General features: G+C 41.6%; 1 long non-coding RNA gene across 1 annotated transcript; it reads right to left on the bottom strand.

Annotated features, from left to right (window-relative positions):
* Positions 1 to 6,187: 6,187 nt before the first annotated feature.
* LOC145162833 (uncharacterized) lies at positions 6,188 to 8,126 on the bottom strand. The gene is made up of 3 exons (XR_013739364.1): positions 7,992 to 8,126; positions 7,817 to 7,901; positions 6,188 to 6,464 (listed from the first exon to the last, which is right to left on the bottom strand). It is a non-coding gene; the product is annotated as an uncharacterized LOC145162833 (long non-coding RNA).
* Between the last annotated feature and the right edge of the window lie 271 nt (positions 8,127 to 8,397).

Here is an 8,397-nt window from a genome sequence, read left to right on the forward strand (position 1 = left end):
AATTAGTCCAACCACCAATTCTTTTAATACATTTTTATAAAAACCCTGGAGATTTATATATTTTGGGGCCTTAGTTTATAAAATAAAGTTTTGGGTGAAAATCCCACGTTAAAATAATGAAAAACGGAGTTAAAACGAAGTCGTAGTCGAAAAACCGGAAAAATTATGACACGCAAACATGCATGTCGTCTTCTTTTATGACAGGGGCTTCCTTGATACTCATTGCGTGTCCTAAACACGCGAGTCGTAAGTTTACGACAGACAAATGTGTGTCGTCTTCCTTTATGACAGGGACTTCGGTCCTCAAGCTTCAGTTTTGGGTCCTTAAGCCTATTTTACCCGTTTTTACCCCGTTTCAAGTGGTTTTTGACCCAGTTAAGGGTCGGGATGGCCCGAATGATTACAAAAAATTAAAGGAACTTTTGAGAGAGATTTGGGAGAGATTCGGGAGAGATTTGGGAGAGATTTTAATAGAGAGAGGTTGAGTGAAAGAGATTGTGAGAGGTTTCGTTTGTGATCTTTTTGAGTGTCCGGCTTCGCAACGAAAGGTCCATAAACCCCGTTAAGCCATGATTTAGTGTCTTACACAATCCCGATGATTGTGCAATAGTGTTTTATCGCTTTGGTTTGTTGTTTAGCATTGTTAAGGCTAAGGAAAATCAAACACATGAACTTTCCAAATGATGATTTCTCATTAAAATAGCAAATTGTATAGTGATTACATAACGTAAACCCTAGCATACAAGGGTTATTGGAGTTGACCGGTTTGACTTGTTGACTTTGAATTGACCGAAATTTGACGGTTGTCACATCATCCCCCCGTTAGAAGGAATTTCGTCCCGAAATTTTCATTTTGACTGGGATTTCAAGAGTTTGGGAAGAGATGTGGATACTTTTGTTTCATCTGATCCTCGCGTTCCCAGGTGAATTCGGGTCCTCGTTTAGCGTTCCAACGTACCTTCACGATGGGAATACGACTTTGTTTCGTTCGTTTGATTTCCCGGTCCATGATCTCCACAGGTTCTTCCACGAAGTTGAGGCTCTCATTGATCTCGATTTCCTCGAGTGGAATAATGAGAGTCTCATCGGATAGGCACTTTTTCAAGTTCGAGACGTGGAAGGTAGGATGCACATTACTAAGTTCGCGGGGTAGATTGAGTTTGTAAGCTACGGGGCCGATTCTAGCGAGAATCTCAAAAGGTCCTATGTATCTTGGATTCAGCTTCCCACGCTTTCCGAAGCGTATCAAGCCTTTCCAGGGTGAGACTTTCAAAAGGACTCGGTCTCCCACCTGGAATTCCAAGGGTTTCCTCCGCTTGTCCGCGTAGCTTTTCTGTCGGTCTCTTGAGGCTTTAAGTCGTGCTCGGATTTGTACGATCTTTTCGGTGGTTTCGCGGATGATTTCTGGACCGGTGAGAGTGCTATTAGAGACTTGCCCTCTAGCTAGCTGTGTATCCCCCACCTCAGCCCAACACAGGGGTGATCTGCATTTGCGACCGTAAAGAGCTTCGAATGGAGCGACTTTGATGCTAGTATGATAGCTGTTATTGTAGGAGAATTCGATAAGCGGTAGATGGGTATCCCATGCTTTACCGAAGTCTATCACACAAGCTCTTAACATGTCTTCCAACGTTTGAATGGTTCGCTCGCTCTGTCCGTCGGTTTGTGGGTGGTAGGCCGTACTCATGTCAAGCCTAGTTCCCAATGATTTTTGTAGAGACTGCCAAAACCGTGAGGTAAATCTACTATCTCTATCGGAGATAATGGATATCGGCACACCATGGAGTCGTACAATCTCTCTGATGTACGTTCTAGTCAGCTTCTCCATCTTGTCGGTTTCTTTTATTGGAAGAAAGTGTGCTCATTTGGTCAATCTGTCTACAATTACCCATATTGTGTCAAGACCGCCCGATGTCTTAGGCAGCTTGGTTATGAAGTCCATTGTTATTCGTTCCCACTTCCACTCAGGTATATCCGGCTGTTGTAATAGCCCGGATGGTTTCTGGTATTCGGTTTTGACCTTAGCGCAAGTCAGGCACTTGCTCACATAGGTAGCAATCTCAGCTTTCATGTTCGGCCACCAGTATAATTTCTTGAGGTCCAGATACATCTTATCCGACCCGGGATGGATGGAGTATCGAGTCTTGTGTGCTTCATTCATGACGACATCTCGGAGTCCACCGAACTTCGGTGTCCAAATCCGGTTCATGATATAACGTGCTCCATCCTCCTTGACTTCTAAGTTTTTATCCATTCCCCTTAATGTCTCTCCTGCCACCTTTTCTGGTTTCAAAGCTTCCAGTTGAGCTTCCTTGATTTGTATGGTCAGGTGGGAATGGATTGTCATTGTTAAGGATTTTACTCGGCGGCCCGAGTACTCCTTCCTGCTTAGAGCATCGGCCACTACATTGGCCTTGCCCGGATGATAACGAATTTCGCACTCGTAGTCATTCAGCAACTCCACCCATCTCCTCTGTCGCATGTTGAACTCTTTCTGATTGAGGATATGCTGAAGACTTTTGTGATCAGTGAAGATAGTGCATTTCGTGCCGTAGAGGTAGTGTCTCCAGATTTTCAAAGCGAATACCACTGCTCCTAATTCCAGGTCGTGCGTAGTATAATTAACCTCGTGCGTCTTAAGCTGTCTCGATGCATACGCGATAACCTTCCCTCTCTGCATGAGCACACATCCGAGGCCTTGATTCGAAGCATCACAGTACACTACGAAGTCCTCGGTTCCCTCTGGGAGAGACAAGATCGGTGCGCTGCATAGGGCTTGTTTTAACGTTTGGAAAGCAGTTTCTTGTTTATTTTCCCACTTGAATATCACACCTTTCTGCGTCAAAGTGGTGAGTGGTTTCGCAATCTTGGAGAAGTTTTGTATAAATCTTCGATAGTAGCCAGCAAGCCCAAGGAATTGTCGAATTTCGGTTGGCGTCTTGGGTGCTGACCAATTCTCGATTGCCTTGATCTTGGAGGGATCCACATGTATGCCTTTCTCACTTACCACATGTCCAAGGAAATCCACTTCTCTAATCCAGAATTCACACTTAGAGAACTTAGCATAAAGCTTCTCCGCTCTTAGCGTCTCTAGCACTTGGCGTAGATGTAGGCGATGCTCCTCCTCGCTTCGCGAGTAGATCAAGATATCGTCGATGAATACGATTACAAACTTGTCTAGGTAGGGTCGACACACTCTATTCATTAGGTCCATGAATACCGCAGGTGCGTTTGTTAAACCGAAGGACATCACCACAAACTCGTAGTGTCCATAGCGAGTTCTGAATGCAGTTTTGGGAATATCTTCTTCTTGAACTCGTAGTTGATGGTAGCCTGACCTTAGGTCGATCTTTGAGAAGAAATTTGCTCCTTGGAGTTGGTCGAAAAGGTCGTCGATTCGGGGCAGAGGATATCGGTTTTTGATGGTGAGCTTGTTTAGTTCCCGATAATCGATGCACATGCGAAAGGATCCGTCCTTCTTCTTTACAAAAAGGACTGGTGCTCCCCAAGGTGAGAAGCTTGGTCTGATGAACCCTTTGTTCAAAAGCTCGGTTAATTGACTGGACAACTCCTGCATTTCTGATGGTGCGAGGCGGTATGGAGCTCTGGCTACGGGGGTAGCTCCGGGTATTAAGTCAATTCTGAAATCGACTTGTCGTGCGAGTGGTACACCAGGAAGATCCTCTGGGAACACATCCGGGAAGTTACACACTTCGGGGATGTCCTTGATGTCTTTCACGTCTTGTTTCTTGTCTACTATGTGGGCTAAGAAGGCGTGGTACTCCTTCCGGAGATACTTTTGGGCTTTGATGCATGAGATGATTTGTAAATTCGCACTAGGTTTGTCACCATAGATAAGAAGGGTTTCGTCATTTGGTAGATTGAGGCGAACGGCCCTTTCGTAACATAGAATGTCGGCACGGTGAGGAACTAACCAATCCATCCCGATGATTACGTCGAAGCTTTTTATGGTGACTGGCATCAGGTCAATTTTAAATGTATGGTTGTCTAGAGTGAGATTACATTCTGAGTATATATCGCTAGTGCTTTCTATTTTCCCATTTGCCATTTCTACTACATAAGTATCCTTTAGTGATTGGGGATTTTGTTCAAGTAAATGTTTATATTGGTGGCTCACGAAACTCCTCTCCGCTCCACTATCGAATAGTACGCATGCATAAGAGTTATTGAGGAGAAACGTACCGGTAACCACCGTGGGATCCTCGACTGCTTCCCCGTGTCCTATTGCCAGGACTCTTCCTACTCCACCAGCATTAGGGGCTTGTGCTTTGGGGCAGTCTCTTTTGAAGTGACCTGCGTCTCCACAGTTGTAGCAGGTCCGGGTTGCCCCCGTACTGGCGACTTGGTTGATTGGTTGAGCCGGCGCTTTACAGAAACGAGCAGTGTGCCCCTTCCTGTCGCAGTTGTTACAGTGCATCTCCCTACAAGCACCATTGTGGTGAAAGTTGCACTTGTTGCACTTAGGTAGTTTTCCCGCATATGGCTTCGGTGGTGCTGGAGTGGTAGCAGTAGTGGCAGCATTAGTGGCAGCATGGACAGCAACAATTTGTTGCTTCTTAGCGGGGTCCTGTGCTGGTTGGCTCTTCTTTTCGTTCCAGAACTTCCTTTTGTTGTTTCCCCCTTTTGATTTATCAGTGGTGGTGGTTGTAGTATTATGACCGGCTCGGTGGTCAACAAGTTGTTGTGCCAGCTCCCTGGCACTGTCAAAAGTAGTTGGCCTTGAAGCCAGGACACTACTTTGCACGTGGAGAGACAGTCCCCAAAGGTATCGCTCCACCTTTTTCTCCTCCGGAGTAACCATTGTTGGGCAGAGGAGAGCCAATTCATTGAATCGGGTGGTGTAGGTTTCAAGGTCAGAGCCCGTCATCCTGAGGTTCCAGAGTTCTTGTTCCAGCTTTTGAATTTCACCTCTCGGGCAGTACTCCTTCATCATCAACGTTTTTAGTTCTGCCCAGGTTATGGAGCTAGCCACTTCGAGAGTAAGTGACTTAACCCGGCAGTTCCACCAAGTAAGGGCCCGGCCGGTGAAGGTTAAGGTTGCGAACTTAACTTTGCTCGCTTCGGGGCAGGAGCACACCTGAAAGACTACTTCGGTCTTTTCAAACCATTGCATCAACGTGATGACTCCCCCGCTTCCATTGAAGTTGTCGGGTTTGCCATTTGTGAAGTCCTTGTATGAACACTCTTTTGCACGCCACGTACTGTCTCCGTGGATAGAGTGTGTAGCTCCCGATCCCGAACCACCAGCTCCGTTGGTCCCTATATGTGACATTGCGGCCGCTACGGCTGCTGTTACTGCAGCCTGGAACATCGCGGGATCAAACTGTGGAGGCGGCGGCGGAGGAGGTGTTGCTGTGTTGCTGGAAGGTCTTGGTCTTCTTCTTGGCGGCATGGTTCTGTCATAAGTCGTAAACCAATGTACTTTTAGTAAAAGTGTATTTATAGGGAGAGAAATCTTTTATACATAAAGTATATTATTACGTTGTTTTCCGGTATGTTTACGATACATACGATTTTATACTTTTTATTGACCCAATACATTGGGTTATGAGGTAAAATGAAAGTATAAAATATTTTTATTATAGTAACACAAAATACTCCTATAGTATTTGTAAATGTTTAGTTTTGAGTTTTTAAAGCATTTAGTTACTTTATAATATTCATCATACTTTTAATGAGAATTTATAAGTCCTTGTCTTACCCGTTCGGCTAACGACCCTCCACCGATCAAGGAAGCGGTGGGTGAGAGTGGACACCCATTAAGTTGCCATTTTATAGGCAACAACCTTATACCCCCCTTATAGACCGGCTTCGTGAATGAGGCGTACTAGCGGTAAGACGAGTTTGTTAGATTTGTTGTCCATCCTGACCATCCCCCGGTATATGCAAGTCAATTCCCGGACAGATATAGTTGATCAGGCTATATCCTTCCCAGACTTGATTTACATATACCAAGGCATACCCATAATGTACAACTCCTCTTCTTTTATTTTATGTTGTTGTAGTTATGACACTATGTGAGCATGTATGCATGTATTTATACTTTTTAATAAAAAGAATCATTTATTTTCTAAAAGTATATTTATTTGAAAAATGCACAAATCAGAGACTATTAGTCCCAATTGTGTTTATAGTTTGTATATCTTATGTGGTTTGATATACTTAATTCACTATAAACTGCGCTCTGATACCAATCTGTCACACCCCCAAACCAAGGATGGCGGAAACGTCCGGGGGTGGAGGACTTCATGTATAGTATCATAACAGCAATTGTAATAGTAATTCAAGCAAACACAACCAACATATATATAATTGAAAAAATATTACATCATTGTATGAATTACATATTTACGAATCAATTACAATATGTTGATAAAATATGAAATAGTAGACGCCTTAGCGTCCCATCCTCAAAAGCACTTGATTACCTGTTTAATGATTTCCTGAGAATACAAGTTGTTTGAAAAAGTGTCAACACAAAGGTTGGTGAGTTCATAAGCTTTTCATTTGTAAAAGTAGTATTTGTGTTAGAAAAATCCAATATTTTCCTTAATGTGTAAATGTAGTCTTAAAACCCAAAGACCGAAATGTACAAGTAATTTGTCATATTTATAGTAAAACAATGCAAGTTTAAATCGACATAAACTCGTTAAATTTTAATGAAGTTCCCGTAAATTCCAATGTTTGTTAATACTTTATGTGAGTTTATTATAACCATACTATGACCAAGGTTGCCTAAAACGACGTTCTTCAGGCGTCGGAAATGTTATGACATTTGTCACCCCAGACCTATCGGTCTAACTGTTGCATGCAGTTTAGGTGTGGGTTTGTCAAACCCAATATAGATCTATACACAAGTATCACGCTCTCCCTCAAGGAGACTCTGGTTACAATACAGGACTTAATGGTAATTTGAAGTAATTGTCTCACAAAGTCATTAACGGAATTTCGTGTTATGAAAACTTGGTACCGTATGGCCGTACCTTGCTTAATGAAAATATCCTTTGTATAAATGTACCCTTTTTAAATGTATGTGTTATGTAATGTATCATAAACTATACCTATTATAGTTTATCAACCAAGGGTAGTACGTGGTAATGTATGCAAACTATATTCAAAATAGTTTATTTAATGTTTGAATGTATCGATTGTACTTTGATTATAATCACTTGTTATTCTTTATATTTTATATGACCAAATCCATTTGTAAACTGATGTGTGTCTAAATATTAAGATAAAATGTCATATATTGCAGTAACATATAGTCACATAAAGATATACACCTTGCTCAACATGTTACAAGATGAAATGAAATTAACAGCAACTTTTCGTTAAAAACAGTTTCTGTTACCGTTCTTAGAAAATTTATAGAAAAATCATCACAGCTCTAAATCCAAATCCGCAAATTTTGAGAGTTTGGAATATGAGTCTAGTTTGTTCGTGAATTTTATCATGATTTTTAGTGATCTCTAACAGAGGTGAAAATGTTCATAATCACAGACTGGTCGGGGTTTGCCTCTGAAATGACAGGCAGTTTTGTAAAAATCACCATTAATTGTAGAAAAATCATTTGGAGGTGTGCAAGTAGTCATTTTAAAGCTAAGAGTTTGAACTACTTGCATCTGAAACAGTTTTGAAAACTAAAATTTTTAAGTTAGCCAAAACAGTCCGTGATTAACGTCCATCTTTTCTGATGCAATCTGTTAGAAAAAGTTTAATTGTGTTCTTGATGATTTTACTTGTATTCCCCCCTTAAAACTTAAGAAAAACATGTAAATGTATGGTATGAACTCACTTTATGTGGTTTCAGTGGATGAAAGTGAGAGAGAGGAAGTGTTCAACTCAAGAACACTCAGAAGATGTCTTGATGATTCGAAAATCTAACACCGAATAAGATGGAACTTGTGTAAGATATCAATGATTTGAGTAGAATGGAGTTTAATAATTATGTGAATGATGAAGATACTTACTAATTGAAGCAAGAAATCCCTGGAGAAAGCCTTGAAGTTCTTGAAGTTGAGAGAAAAGATGAGAGAATTTTGGAGAGTGTTCTTGGTTGCTAAGTGTAGAATGAAAGAGTTTTTATGGAGGATGAGGAGAGAGGATCAATCCTCCAGCTCTTAAAACGTGGGAAGAGCTGGAGATTGGTTGTAAAGGTCCACTAAGGAGACAAGGAGTAGTGGGAAAGAGTGGATGATCATAGAGTGAGGTGGTGGTGGCTTGCTTTTGTCATAAAATAAGGAAAAGCAAATATTCCCTCAATAATTAGTCCAACCACCAATTCTTTTAATACATTTTTATAAAAACCCTGGAGATTTATATATTTTGGGGCCTTAGTTTATAAAATAAAGTTTTGGGTGAAAATCCCACGTTAAA

This window comes from Lactuca virosa, chromosome 3 (assembly GCF_052849685.1).
Source record: "Lactuca virosa cultivar CGN04683 chromosome 3, Lactuca_virosa_CGN04683_v6, whole genome shotgun sequence".
NCBI lineage: Eukaryota > Viridiplantae > Streptophyta > Magnoliopsida > Asterales > Asteraceae > Lactuca > Lactuca virosa.